The following is a 15,524-nucleotide window of genomic DNA, read 5'->3' on the forward strand; positions in this document are numbered from 1 at the left end:
GATTAAATTTAACCACAGGAAACTCTTCCAAGTCCTAATGAAGCAGCAATTACATCTAAAAAGGGAGCCAAGCCAAAAAACATCCTTTTCCAATATCTCTCTTACAAACATCAGACTATAAACATCAGACTCCAATGTAAGCTCCACGGTTTTCATTTCACTTTTACACCATCTCTCTACGCTGCTGGAAACAAGTTAAACACAAAACAGAGAGTGGTGCATCAGGTGGTCTTGGGTGGGGAAGGTTGGCACCCAATACACACCTGCACAAAGACATGTGCACACACGCACACACACAAAAGCTTAAATACAAACAAACATTTCTTTTAAAGGAAGGCCATTAAAAATTCAGAAACCATAGTCACTGATAGAAAAGTAGAATTAAACATCAAAAATCACACAATTTAAGACCACACAATTTAAGACCTTTGAAATGCATGTACTTAAAATTTTAGTTTATAGCACGACATGTGATAGTTCAAGATAGAGACTAGATAAAACAGACTTTTCAGGACAGTTAAAATGACCTTTTCATTTAGAAATGAAAGCGCTTTTTTTTTGCCTCTAAACAAACCCACAAGATTGGAAGACTACATATTTTCTTAAATGACACACTCACACACAATTTTGCTGAATGTATCATTACTAAGATGAATTAAACACTTTCAACAATTAAAAAAGTCAGTTATCACCCTCGCCGGTTTGGCTCAGCGGTTAGAGCGTTGGCCTGCGGTCCAGAGAGACCCGGGTTCGGTTCCCGCTAAGGACATGTGCCTCGGTTGCAGTTTGTCCCCGGCCCTGGTTGGGTCGTGCGGGTTCTTTTCACATCAATGTTTCTTTCACTCTCTCTCTCTTCCTCTCTCTCCCTCCTGCTCTATCTGAATAAAAAATGGAAAAATGTCCTTGGGTGAGGATAAAAAGAAAAAAAAAGTCAGTTGTCAACCAACACAGCCTGTACATGAATGCACTTTATACTATTTCCAGGTTTTCAGTACCACACTTATCCCACAGGATGGTGACTTCAGCTGACAGTGCAGCAGTCCTATGATGCAGGAGACACAGAAATAATGTCAGAGGCGATTCTTCACATTTGGATCTCACCACATCAAGGGCAAATAGTGAACTTAAACACGAAAATGCAATTTCTCCTTCTAAAGTATACACTTTTATCATTTGCAAAGAAAACACATTCATCCGCACTGTCTGAAGGTAGAGGGGATGGCATCTTTCATGAGCGCAGAGAAAGTCTGAAGGACTGAGAAGCAACCTTCTCATAATGCAGCTTTTGGTGAGGAAGTGGAGTTACGAGCTACTCAAAATTCATAAAGATGATTAAGTTGACATCCTCACAGAAGACCTGCCACCACTGTGTCTGCCCACGGTCTGCATCCCAGCCCAGAACTAGTGAGAATCTGTCTCTGGCTCTGGACACTCATCTGTTTGGTGGCATTAGTGTTCTACTGCATAAAATACAGGTCCTGTCCCTTTCAAAACACAGAACAAAAACAGAGAAAAGCAAATTGCCTCCAGTGGAACAGGCCTACAATATCGACAATGAATTTGGGGTACTCATTCCATCACTGTTTCTTCATGTAAGGAATCTTAACAGGTAGGTTCCATTGCAGCAAGTTTACTCCAGATTATCAACTTGTGTCTGTGCCTGCTAGGCTATATGAATGATTACCCTGTCTCTCAATGCCCTCAGCTATGACCTGCTGGGCACCCGACCCCTCCCAGTATGAAAGCTTCCTAAACAACAGTTGTAAGCTTTCCTGCTTGATGAATTCCAACCCCACAGCTCATCTAAACGGAGCCTATGGGCTTCATGGTTTTCCTTCTTACTCTTTGCGTAGGTCTATGGGAAGTTATGAAACATATTTTTCTCGTCCTCCCAGGAGCAAGGCCAGGTTCACAATTTGACCCCAGAAACGCAGCTGTCCTGCACAGCCAGAGAGCCTGATAGAATTGAGTATTAGTGCTCTCTGCCTGCCCTAACACGAACCATAACATGCAGCATGGAGCAGTGTTACTTATGGGAAAAGACGAGCCATGGATCAGGGGGAGAAAAATAATGGGATTTAATCACATAAAAATATCAGAGGCACACGGCTCCTTTTCAACACCCTGCCCTCCTCGAGTAAAGGCGCAATAGCCTTATGAAACTAACTACTTGTAATTTATAAAGAAGCTGGCTGACCGGACATTTTGATCGAATGAAGTTATAGGATTCTGGACACACCCAGAAATTCTCCTTCCCATCATGTCAATACTCCCTCAGGGGATGATTTTAAACAAACAGACAAAAATATCCATCTATGCCCTGGACAGATGTCTTAGATGTGTGAGGCCTGATCCCAGGAACAGTGCGGGATCATGTGAAAGACTGTCACAGACTAATTAAGGACACTGCTGCCGAAAAAGGAAGGCTGACCCTGCAGTCTTATTTACACAATTTCCAGCCAGAGGGCTCTGCAGCGGGGCCCCAGTGGGGGCATTTCTATTGGAAACCCAAGGGCACCTGCATTAGGGAAACTGGTGCAAATGAACCTCTTTGCTCAATGACAGAAGGAAAGACACCAATACTTCAATTATCTTGGTGTGGAATATGTGTGCTGACCCAATGGGCTCCACATAACAAGATACAGTTACTTATTTATAATTATGATTATTTGCACTTCCCTATGCATTCCATTAGAAGGAGGACATTTTCAGGCAAGAACGATCAACTCTTCAGACAGAAGGTAGTGATTCAAAAATTGCAAAACTTCAGCTTTCAAAAATAGCCTAAGTGACCTCTTGCAGGACTCTGACCACTCTGCAGCAAGCAGGAGGCAACCCCTGTGAAGAGCGAATTCTGGCAAAGTTCTCTCTTCACAGATGATGCACAGCTTAAGCTATAATGAGTTTTTGGGTTACAAATGCTGAACGCATTAATATTCCTTGATGATAATTATCACAGTATAAGCACCTTTCCCAATGTGAGTAGCATAAAGCAACTGAAGCAGCATTTTTACTACACTTGAAACAAGCTGGAAAATGGGATTTTCTACTCTTGTAACCTGAGGTCAACATACATCAAGCACTGCATATTAACACACCTACATGCGGACCCTGTACCGCTCCCCTTCCCCTCTGCTTCATGTACACCTTTGTCCACTCTTCATTATGAAATTCTTGATAAGAACACATTTGTGATACACATAATTTCAAAACAAAATGTATTTCCCCACACTATATGAATCCTGCGTTTCTTCTTATGAAAATACCAAAAGCAAACAAGATCAGTAAGCCGTGTTTTACAGATGAGATGTGTCTCAGTGCTGTTGGAATGAATGCTGTGGTCACTGGCTGCATATAAAACAGGAGGAAAATTAGAATCGAGCAAATAGGCTCCTCGAAGAACCAAACACATTACATACAAATCTGAACAAGCCACCAGCCTTTAGCTTTGCACTTTCAAAGCCAATGATACCATTAAGCACTGAAAGGTTTAAATGTGAATCCTAACCCACCAACATGATGACAGCCATGGTGTCAGCATCATATTTACCAGCAATATTTTCATAGAAGGGTCCTAGAAAACCACTTTCATTCCATATTAAAAAAAAAAACGATTATTGCTGTTTGGATAATAACTATCCAGTATTACAAGAAAAAAATCTGAGAAAGATAATCTATTATGCATCACATCAGTGTGTCCACCAATATCTATTATTCAGTATTGGGCATGGCATAGCCAAAATAGATGCTGAAAAGACTTAACTTACTATTCCCCAATTTGCTTTGGTAATAGGCTCCTAACCGACTCTAAATTGATTTTCCCTCACCTCTTTTTCTTCCTTTTTCCCTATTCAGTGAAAAGGAGAAAATGTCTATTACAAAGCTCAACTGATGGTAGGAAGGCTTAAAAAAAACAACAACAACAAACAAAAATGACAACGGAAGATCTTCCTTTTTGATAACACGCTATAATGTCATTTTTGTACTCTGTGTACATAATCCCAACAGCACCTTGACGTAACAGTGGCCACATGGACGCCAGCTTGGATCCTTAATGCAGAGGGTGTGAAACGATGGTGTTTTGCAGGTGTGATTCTGCCGCACTCATCTGTACCATGTGCCCCACACATCATTTAGAAAACATGCCACGCGACCACTGCCTCAAGTTCTCCACCAGCAGTTTACTTACATGCTGCAAAAATATCTTCAAATCCCATTTGACTAGATGGCAGGGTTACGAGGGAACCTTTACTAAATATTTAACAGCACTATCGGCTTATTAAATACGATAATGTGAGCACCATGAAAGCATGATATACAGTGCTTGCCTTTTTTTTTTTTTAACTTAATGCTGGTGCTCGTTTTGAACACCGCGAGCCCATTCATCAGTAGAACTGATGCATTTTAGAAAGTCCTCATTTACTAGCAGATAAATGTGATTAGAGAACCTTTTTAGTGTAGAAATGACTGGAAACCTATTTGGTTTTACTGTGCAAAATTTGCTTTGCTCTGGCTAGAAAAAAAAACAAAAACCCTCACAAAACATTTAAAAGGCCATTTTGAAATAATATGCAAAAGCTAAAGGCACACCATTTCAAGCAAAAGAAAGTAGGGTGTACTTTTGGTTCACGGGAATATACACACACCAAAACAAGGCCACAGATTTACAGACAGCTAATAAACTACACATATTTCTTAAATCTGGAAATAGCATCTCAAATACATCTCCTATAATGAGATTAACCATTAAGACTGCTGTTTGACCATGATGTTGTTGGCAAGTGACTTCACTTGCAACTATTCATAATTGTTTTTTAAAAACAATAGGTTAATATAATTTTTGTATACAAAAATTAATCAGAAAAATTTTAGCCAATTCCAGTGGGTAAAAAGTAGAGTCTCTCTGAAAAAAATAGTTCTAGTCAGAAAGAGATATACTATGGTCTAATTTAAAGAAAACTCCCTTTCCACCGGAGGCCTGCAGTGAGCCTTTATCCTGTAAACACTGTAACAATGATTATCTGTCCTCTCAGTTCTCAGTGGAGACTCTTGCTTTTGAAAATGTCTTGTGGTGACTTACTAAATTCAGGCTATTTCAATTAGTATTACTGCACATTAAAAATTAATTGCATTACTGAGTGGATTAAGGTTTAAATTTCAATTCTACAGTATGTGCACTAGAAATGACAGCTAAAAATCAATGTTCTTTGGCCCACAAACGGAAGTGTGTACGGTCGAATAGCGTGGGACTGGCGTCACTGGCCAAGCAGTTTTAAAAGACTTGATAGTTCAATTGAAGGTGTGTCAGCTCTAATTCTAGATTTCAGTTTGAATGCTGCACAGTAGCCCAGGCTTAGAAAAAGAAACAGAACAACAGCTGCACTAACAATTTGGAAGAACAAATAGACACAGGTACTGAAATTATAATACGAAGGGATAAACCGTCACCCAAAATTCACATGTGATTATCCCTGTATTAAATCTGGTTCATAACTCTGTTCACTAAGAACACAAGACCTCTGCCTTAAAGCCACACTTTTAAAAAAAATTTTACTAGTTATTGGGTGACAGAAGTTGGTTGGGGGCAGGAAATTGGCTATTTTGTAAAGAGAAATTACTAATATATACAATATTCATAATGACTTTGTTTTAATGAAGCCCAAGAAGATATTGAAAATACAAATCTTTTCCTTTAAACAGTAATCTCATTGAAGTCCCTTCTGTAAATTACTAAACCTTTTTTGAGGAAGGGACAGAATCAGTTGATCATCCTGACTATCGATTCATAACATCTACACAAAACATTTGAAAATAAATCAGTCCCCTTTTATACATAATAAATCTGTTCTTTAAAGAAGATGAAGATAAGGAGCATTAGAAATGACGTCCTCAGAGTAAAGTCGCATCAGTAAAGACCCACAGAGTCACCAGGATATCTGGGTTTGGAAAGGAGCAGTGATTGGTATGTGCCTAAAAGAGAGAGAGAAAAAAAAAAGATGCCTGCAATGTTCCTCATGATCCCCTCTGTACTGCAAGTGGCCAACAGCAAGTTCGGCAGCAAGAGAGTAAAGAAGATGGGAAGTAATAATAACAATAAAAAGAATAATCTGGTGCAAATGGACCCCAAGGTGTAGTAGTCATCCCCGTGCAACAATCACCCTTCACTGCAATTTACTGATGTTGCTTCATTACAATACAGCATAGAAAGGGGTAATGCACTAAGCGCCCGCGTGAGTTGAAGCAGCACATGCCACCCTCAGCCACTGCCAGGGGAGCCAAGTCAGATTGTTCAAACCTGAAATTACCTGTAAAAAAAAAATTAAATAGAGAGGTGTAACATATGTACAGTGTAGTGATACATTTGTGGGGAAAGAGGATACAAGGTAGCAGGAAGAAGTGTCTCCTTAGTGAAATATTAAAGGCATTTCAAACCATCTGAGTTAAAACATCCTTTGAAGAGGTAATGACTTGTGACTTTGTTCAAAGGAAAAGATAAAGCCATGTTTCCTGTTTGGAAAATAGAAACTGGCTCTTGGTGTTATATATTCTGATTCTCCATAAAGTGAATTTCATGTTTTGAGGGGAACTTGAACACTGCACACTCAGGTGACGATTGTTTAAAAGAGAAAATGATTCATTTTCTGATTCTTGCCTGCTTAGGCGGAAGGGCTGACTTTTCAGTCGGCGCCTGGAAGATGCTGAAGCAATGTGTTAAGGGGGAAAAGAGATTCTTTCTTCACCAAGGATCATTGAGTATGTCATTGGTTAATTCTTGCTCTATGCTCCTCATTAGCATTACTCTCAAGTTTCTGGTTATCATATCCGAAATATTAAGACATAATAACTACGAAGGTGCAGATAATTGGATATTAACCAGAACATACTTGACTGGGCAGGAGGTAGGGCCCTGCTTAAACTAATCCTGAAATATATTAATCACCAATTAATGAAAGTGTTTCAAATTCATTTTCTATTACAGAACACCTCCGAGTATCTAAGCTTTTTCTAACAAAATGACTTGGAATAACAGGGTAGAAATAAGGAATATGGCCATATGATGGCAGCTTAAATTAATTCTTTATAGCCTGTTTTCAGGTAATCACAAAAATATAATTAAAGTTTGATTATTATTTTACAGAGTCGGATGGGAGAAACAGAGGGCACTGTTCAATATTCAATGGCCTTGGTTTCAATTCCAAATTTGTCTCTTTAACTGGCAGAGCCATAGGTAAATATTTCATCAGAGCACTGCCATAATATTAGGGGAATTTTTCAGCCTAGACCTCTAGACCCCTAATCTAACAACTGATGTACTTTTAAGATATCAAACCAAGTGATGGAAGTCAGAGAAGTCCAGCAAGAATATGCTTCGTACATAGTCAACAGCAAGTAGTAAGAAGCTGATGAATATATTAAGGGATTCAAAACATAGACTGAAAAGTCACCACCACTTAGATGGAAATAAAATAATGCTAAAAAAAAGAAAAAGGACAGCAGGTAAAGGGACAGAGAGAGAAGGAAGTCACATATCCGTGCAGTCCATGTGGCCATGAGCATGTGTCTGATACATCACAGATGTTTTATTAGTTTGGGTGTAAAAGCACCTACTAAGCTCCCGAGAAAAACTTTCATGCATATTCACTGAGTCTGAGTAACTGCTACAAAACTGTCATTTATCTTAAAGAAAAAATAAAATTTCTCAGCATATTTTCCTCACAGAGGGATTCTAATCTTTCAATACTTAAAAGGTGTAGCTCCCCGATACTCTGAAAAAGACATACGTTTTTATGTCAGAGAAAACAAGTTGTTTGGATTAATACCATCTAAGCAAGGAATAAAATGATACCATATCTCTATCTTTCCTGTTTTATTCACTTAATTTGAGGGAAATAGTAAGAAAACCCCTGTTATCTCAGAGCTGTTTTCTTCTTCAGTTGTTTGTTGACTTTAACTTTAATAATTTTTCAATAAGCACTCACGGCAGATGAACGAAGATATGCAGGCAAGTAGGCCCTTTTATCAACAATTTTGCCATAGAAATACACAAACACTTCAATGGCTCTTCATTAGCAAACAAATCAACAAGTGATATTTTAATGCATGACTTTATTCCATCTCTGTGGGGACTGTCGTTGAGAGTGTGATGTACAGTACAGAGAAAGGAATCATCAGCCACAATGTCCCAGGGCTCCCTCCATTGAGGACTTCGCAGCCTCTGCTTAAAGACTGCATTTAATTGACTGATAGACAGTAGCTTCTTTGTTCACAGAAGACAGCGAAGTAATGGCAGCTTGAAAATCGTACCATCTACAGGGTCTCCTGAGACTAGTAACAGGGGGATATGTGTCAGGAATAAATAAATAATCTAATTATTAAGCCACTTCCTGTCAAGTTAACTCCAATTTGTTGGCTTTTGAAGGCAACAAAACGAGGCATTTTTCCTCATTATGCTTCTCTTTTTATACCAGTGGTAATCACAGGCGGATTAAAGGGTGCCTGATTGGTTTTTTTGTCAAGGAACTGAGAAGCAGCCAACAGTACAGAAAAACAGAGTTGGGGTTAGAAGAAATTTCATGCTTGTCTCCTTTCCAGCTCCCTAACAGCCCACACGGCTGCCCCATACAGAGCCGCCAGCTGTACAGCAAATGTGCACCCCTCCAACTGCGGCCTACCGGGCCACAGGCGCATCCTGAGAGCTGCGAGATACCTTGCAATCTTGGCAGGTAGCTACTGCTGTCATAGGCACAATTCTAAAGGTGACCTATGAAACCCCATCAGCTCACCGAATGCAACAATACGAGCAGCTGAAGTTCGACACCCACTCTCCATATTGGCTGCCTTTCCTTTGTTTACTGCTATTAGCGGCCGGGAAACTAGGAAACTAACCTTTGGAAATAGGTCACGAGAGACCTTTTCTTCATACGTGTCTGAACTGATCCTCCGACAACCAGGTCACGGTGCATATGTGCATACGGATGTGGGCGTGCGGGGACCTGTGTTTTTATCCGAGGCTGATGACTTCCTGTGCCCTCCATTGAGAAATGTTTTGCAAACTTCATTCAGGAACAGATACCCACATTTGATAATAAACATATCAAAGAGTGAATGAAACACCGATCCACTGGTGGCATATTCTATAGCGAGTCAGAGGTAAAATGAGAGCCAGGAGCCCCGCCATTGTGTCTCAGCCAGTCACACGGAGTCATCCCTGCACCTGGCAGCCTGTCCTCCCTGAGTCTCGGTATGGAGCCTAGCAGGCAAGGCTGGCATCCAGTCGTCCTGCGCCAGTGCCAGTCTTCTGAGGCCTCCTTCAGGGCAGTGTGCTCTACAACGTACCGAGAAACAGACTCTCCAATCTGTCCGAGGGCTCAGTCACATCCCAGCAAATGTCTAAGAGGCTAGGCTAGGGGCTTGTAAACTAGGGACTCCCCCAACGGCCACTATATTTTATTCTTGTAAATGAAAGCTGCTCGATGCGGGCTCAAATACGAGACAAGCGTACACATTCCGGCGTGTCGCTGAATGGCTTCGCATCGAGACTAAGAGAGAAGCGCGAAGATTTTCTTTAAAAGTTATTTAAGAAATGAGACTCCAAATAACTGAAACGAGCTCTTGAAAACGGTGTGTTACTCCAAAAAGATTTTTTCAAAGGTTAATTTTTTTTTTTTTCTTTTCTTTTCGATGGTCTTTGCTTTTAGGAGGGCTGAGCAGAGCAGGGACACGTTCCTGTGGCCCCACTTTGCACTCAGCAAACAGTGTAGCTGTGTCCTGTGCTCGCCTCTGTATGTCCTTTCCGAATACATCTTGAATCTTTGTTAAATTGCGCAGATAATTAAACCCTCTTCATATTTACAGTCTGCTTCATTGGTACCATGAATTGTTTTCAGTTACTGTCTGCAAATCCCCTCTCTGAACAATTTCATACTAAGCAATAACACTTCATTTTACATAAGTTTTATCTGATGTCCCCACACAGAGCTGCCAGCTGTACAGCAAATGTGCGGTTCTCAAACTGAGGGCTGCCGGGCCGCGGGCGCCATCCTGAGATCGATCCGGCACCTTGCTGTCATTGGCAAGCTTTCCCCGCCACCACTCCACACTGCACACAACTTAAAATCATCTGATTATTAGAATTTGTGGCCCACACTCCATTTTATCCTTTATTTAATCTATCCCCAGATCACACATTTGTTTAAATGTTTTGGCTGGTTTACAAATCATGCAGCCATCTGCACAGTAGGTGTGACACCATTTTTTAGACAAAAGTTACGTTACAAACAAAGATAAAGTCATTTGAAATGCTTTGGTGTTTGTTATTCTGCCTGGTTCACTTGGACCAACTCTAAGAAATAAATAGAATTATCTGTGTAAATCGATGAACATCTATGAAAAACAACACCCAGCAGAACGCCGAGCTTGCTCCATTACCTACGTTAATATCATGACAGCTGAGGAGAGATGACCTGGCCCACTTCTCATCTCTCCTGTACAGATGGCTATTAAAGAGAAAGTATCCCTTTTGTATGGTCCATGTAGAAACCCTTTATGGGCTTTTCAAATAAGCCAGCATTGCCCACATGAGGGTAGCTTTCTGTTACCATTAAACTGCCCAGATTTCATCTTTTTTAATCCAGCTCTTGATGAAATAAGCCAGTATTTCATCATATTTAACATCAAATGCTTGTTTCTTAATTCCCTGAGTTTTGTAAGCAATCAAATGAAGATGACCTAAAAAAAAATTCAATAGTCTTCTAGTTTAGAATTAACGTAAACTCCAAAGATCCTAATGACTGAGCTTCTTAGGATAGTGCAGGTATATACACACCTAAACATTCACACATATACACATTATTGTAGAGTCATTTTTATTCCTTTTTTTTTTTTTTTTAATAGCCAATGAATGCTGAGAGTTTAAAGGGCAACACAGCCCTCTATCTTCCTATGCAGAGATCCACATCTTTGGATATTTCCCCTTAAGGCATATAAAATCCAAAACCACTATAGACCTGAAATATTGGTTTTAGTCTATGCTAAAGCAGGAGCACTCAAGCTGAAATGTTTCAGAGGTGACACTGAATGTCACAAAACTATAATGAAGATTAGTCACATAGCACACTATCCACTAAAGAAATGGAAGGAAAAGAATGCCATTTGTGACCCTAGGCATCAAGCAAATTGCAAAATGTATAAATGTCACTTGCCACAAAAACAGACTAAAATTCACCACACTGTACAAAGCTGACTAATGCATTCCTTTTGCCTCAACATTAGCAATGTATAGCATGTGTAACATAATGCCTGGGCACCTGTCTTCTCACGTGTGCTGTGGGAGACTTGAATCATTTCATGATCTTTTGAAAATCATATCTACAAAACACTGAATAGTAGAGATTTGAATAAAAAATAGTCAATACCTTTGCCTCAATGTGTTCAGATGACCTGTCATTTTACAGACCTAAATTCTAGTTTTGCTTTTCTAAGGGACACACATCTGTGCTTCCCTCCAATGCTCTAAGCATCTCCCTGGGTCCATCTGGGACATGTTTATTAGTGACTATTTCTGGATTTTCCTATTTTTTTTTATCCCCCACAAAACAGGGTACTCTGCCACCTTCGATCCAATATTGGCATTACGACATGGGTCTTTCTGATCAGATGAAAATTATGAAAAATAAAACATTAATAATTCGTAAATCAATTATTAAGAATAATTCTTAGGTAAATGGTCTGTAGCCATTCCCTTTATATTCTCCACCCAAGAACTTCAAAAGGGAGAGCTGGAAATAAATGGCCACAGCTCTCCCCTGACCACTTGCCCTCCCAAGTCCATGGCTGCAGCAATCAGTTCCAAGGATAATGGCATTTCTCCCCTTTGATCATTCCTTTGTCAAGCTGACTGGCCTTCGATGGTGAGTGTACTGCTGGTGTCTACCACCAGCCGCTTGCAATTTGCTCACTATGTTTCATGAGACAGTTGTTTGTGGCTGTTTGGAACACATTCGTCTCTTTGGGGATTTATGCGCTAGTTGCGATGCCAACCTCTGTAGTGATCGAAATTTCTTTCTAACTAAAATAGATAATTAGAGGCTGGTAATTATTGGTCAAGAATTATCAGAGTGAAAAAATTAAGCTTCTCATAAATAGTTCTTGGCAATGTCATCTCTTTATATTATCGCATGCCTAACAGCCCTTTATTCTGAGCACTTACAAATTCACTCTACTGCTGTTGAGCCTCATAATTTTATATGAGGCGATCCCTTTGCTGGGTGAAACACAGTGAAATTCTTCGGTTTCATCTCTATTTGTGCTAAACCATACCAAATAATAATAACAGAAACCTCAAGGAAGAAAACAGCAAGAAATATTTGCTATGCTGAGAGAAAGAGACGGGTGACTAATGAATTAAAGGACACGATGCACAATGGTTTCTTTCTGTATTCTGAGGTCAAAAGCCAACGTCAACTATGTGAGGGGAACAAAGGAAGACAAGAAAATTTTCTCATCTGTGCAGACTTTGGAAAAGGGAAGCCTTTTCCTCAGGAAAGCTGTTAAAATATTTTGTAGCTTTTTGTGCGTGTGTGTGTGTGTGTGTGTGTGTGTGTGTAAAGAAAAAAAGAAACCCCTAAATAGTCACTGGTCTGATTTCTCACTGAAACTGTGTCAAAATGTGGTGTAGAGTGAGGTTTTCTTTTTTTCCTTAATAGACATAAGTCAAATCCCTAATGCATTTTTATTGAGTAATTACTCCTGCAACTCAGACCATGTGTCCACACCTGGCTGCAAAACGGCACTTCAGCAGCGCGTCTCCGGTACAGACCTGGTAGAAACATTGATGGTTTTCCTTTCACAGATGTCCCTGGCCAATAGCCTGAGACCAGCACATCCAGAAAGAAGTGGGGAGGTTGCCTGACATTGCAACTGCATGAAAACACGTGTGCTACGGAGAACGAAACGCAAATGACTTGGTTAAAGAAGGAATTTAAACTTGCACCTCACTGGGTCATCTGCAGACCTTGTTTTCCATCAAGTGACATAATCCTTCCTTCAGACTGATGGAAATGTAAAACAAAATCTGTCAAAACACTGTACACCCTCTTTACAAAGAGTAAGAGGATTTCAGATAGCCTCTAATCCCTCTTCCCTGCTAAATGTCTAGTTGAGATTATTTTTTGATTAGACGAAAAACATACCCAGATACACAACCCACAAATACCTCCCCTCAGTGGAGGTATTTTAGCCAACAAAATAATGCTGCCTGCCTCATTTGAAAGACTAAGTATCACACTGGGATTTTAAAAAAAGGATATCTTAGCCTTTGTGACATCCTCCCATTACACATTCCCTCTCTCTCTCTTAGATATTAACAACGAAGGGAATTTAAGGACTTGGATGTATGGTCAACAGATAGAACAATTTAATGGATACTATTCATTTGTTTAGGCCTCAAGTGCAAGAGAATCACATATTTTATTATTAAAAATGGCATGAATATTAAATAACTAGGTCCTCTGTGAAAAGGAGTAGAATTTGCTTCTCTGATGGAAGGTGAATTGTTAAATGCTCAGATCCCAAGAGGAAGTGAGTGTCGTATTAATCCACCATAAGGTAGAGGGGGAAAAGCCTGGCGAAAGCACTAATGTTTCAAGGAAATTAAAAGAAATACAAAGGAAGGATATAAAGCAATTTAAAAAGAAGGACCAGGACAAATCAATGAATGTTATGGATAAAGATACTAAAACTGGCAAATCAAAAACTCCTCTCATGTCCAACATTCAAATCAGATTCTATATATGCATAAGAACATTAATATTGTGGCAAAAAAAAAAGATACTCGATTGGTTCGTCTAGGTCCTGGGATAAATAATAAATCCAGAACCAAAAATAAGTTTACATCAAATACAACTAATCAGAAGCATGAACCACTAAGTTTCACTAAATTTTCTCTAAGCTGTAAAAAGAATGTTTTCACTGAAGCCCATGTAAAACTGTAGCATAGAAGCAGAATTATGAATGATTTCCACCAATAAACTACTCAAAAAATAAAGAGATGGAAAATATTAACATTTATCATTTGGCAAGAATAATTCATTTTTCTCTAACCTATTCCCCACCCCCCAAGCAGTTTTCAAAGTTTATGTATGGTATTTTTTAAAATCCAAAATAGAAGGGAATTACTAGCAAACACATTATTTGAATCTCTCTTACATGTTGCCATCTTCTAAACACTCAGTAATGTTGTCAGTATTATTCTGTCACATTTACAAATATGCTTTTTAACGTACAAGAAAATCACTCATAATACTAGTTCTTAAATCCGGAAAATATAGAGATAAAGTAATCAATATTTTAGCTGTTATGTGTACCTTCAATTTTGCACAATTAAGCACTTAGTCTTTTATAAGCAATAATCCTCCTAGAGACCCATCATTTGAAAACTATAAAGCAAATCCTATTGAAAAACTATTAATCAATTTTCCAACATGCTTTTGAATTTGTCTTTATTAATATCTACAAGAGCCTTAGAAGTTTTGTTATGGTTGGTTTTGGTGATCAGTAATGATAGATAGTTTACTAACCCTTCCACAGAACATTCTTAGAATGCTGCTGGTTAGTGTATAATAAAACATGTTTACTCTGAAAACAAATTCTGAGTTAAAATGTTGACTATTCTTTCCTGTCATAGAGTTTGATAATAGGAAAGCATGAGGTTAATTACACTTTTTTTTATATAATATCACAATTATTTATGGTATTACAAAATACCATGAAGTCAGTATAAAATTTAAAAAGTCTCATAGTATAAAAATACAAATGAGTAACAAAAATAGTACTATAAAGAAAGAGCAATTGTCATTTTACTAGTAGAAAAAGATCTGCTTGATAAAGTTTAATTGGCTGGTAAAACTCTTAGTGTTATTACTAAGTGCTTATCAAATTAAAAAACATAGGAGGTAACCCCAGAGGAATTAAGGGATAATGGGACATTATGAATAAGTGAAAAAATTATCCTTTCAGCGCTAGCCCATATGATAAATGCAAAATCCTTGAAAACACTGGCCTAGAGTGACTTCAGAGATCTTTAGCCAAACCACTTTTGTAAAGATTTGTGTAAAATTGGGTGGAAAACAAAAAATGATTGCTGAATTCTTTACATGATCTTTTTAATCATGATTATTTCCAGGCTGTTGAAACCATCCATATAAAACTAGTTTATAGCAATTTAAATTATTTATGTTTCCCTATAACAAAAACTCACCACTTTGGATTTTGATACAAAGATGCTTAAGCAACACACAGCAGTGCCATTACCATAATAACTTCTGAAATTAAAACCTGTCTAAAACTCTATGGAAAGCTAACATCCAGTTCATTAACCATTCCTGTTAGTTTTCAATAATGCAAAAATGATTCCAAGTTTAATTTGTTAATCACCTGTGCTTTGACTGGCAGTAGATATATAATCCTCTGCAGAAGTCTAAACTAGCCCTTGCAGAAAATAAAGTGTTCTGATGCCTTATCAGGCC

At 38.8% G+C, this 15,524-nt stretch overlaps 1 protein-coding gene across 2 annotated transcripts in view; it reads right to left on the reverse strand.

Annotated features, from left to right (window-relative positions):
• Positions 1-15,524, reverse strand: part of ZNF521 (zinc finger protein 521) — a 292,135-nt gene that overhangs the window by 109,135 nt on the left and 167,476 nt on the right. The gene's annotated exons all lie outside the window — the stretch shown is intronic.

The sequence above is a fragment of the Molossus molossus genome, unplaced genomic scaffold, assembly GCF_014108415.1.
Source record: "Molossus molossus isolate mMolMol1 unplaced genomic scaffold, mMolMol1.p scaffold_m16_p_6, whole genome shotgun sequence".
NCBI classification, from domain to species: Eukaryota; Metazoa; Chordata; class Mammalia; order Chiroptera; family Molossidae; genus Molossus; species Molossus molossus.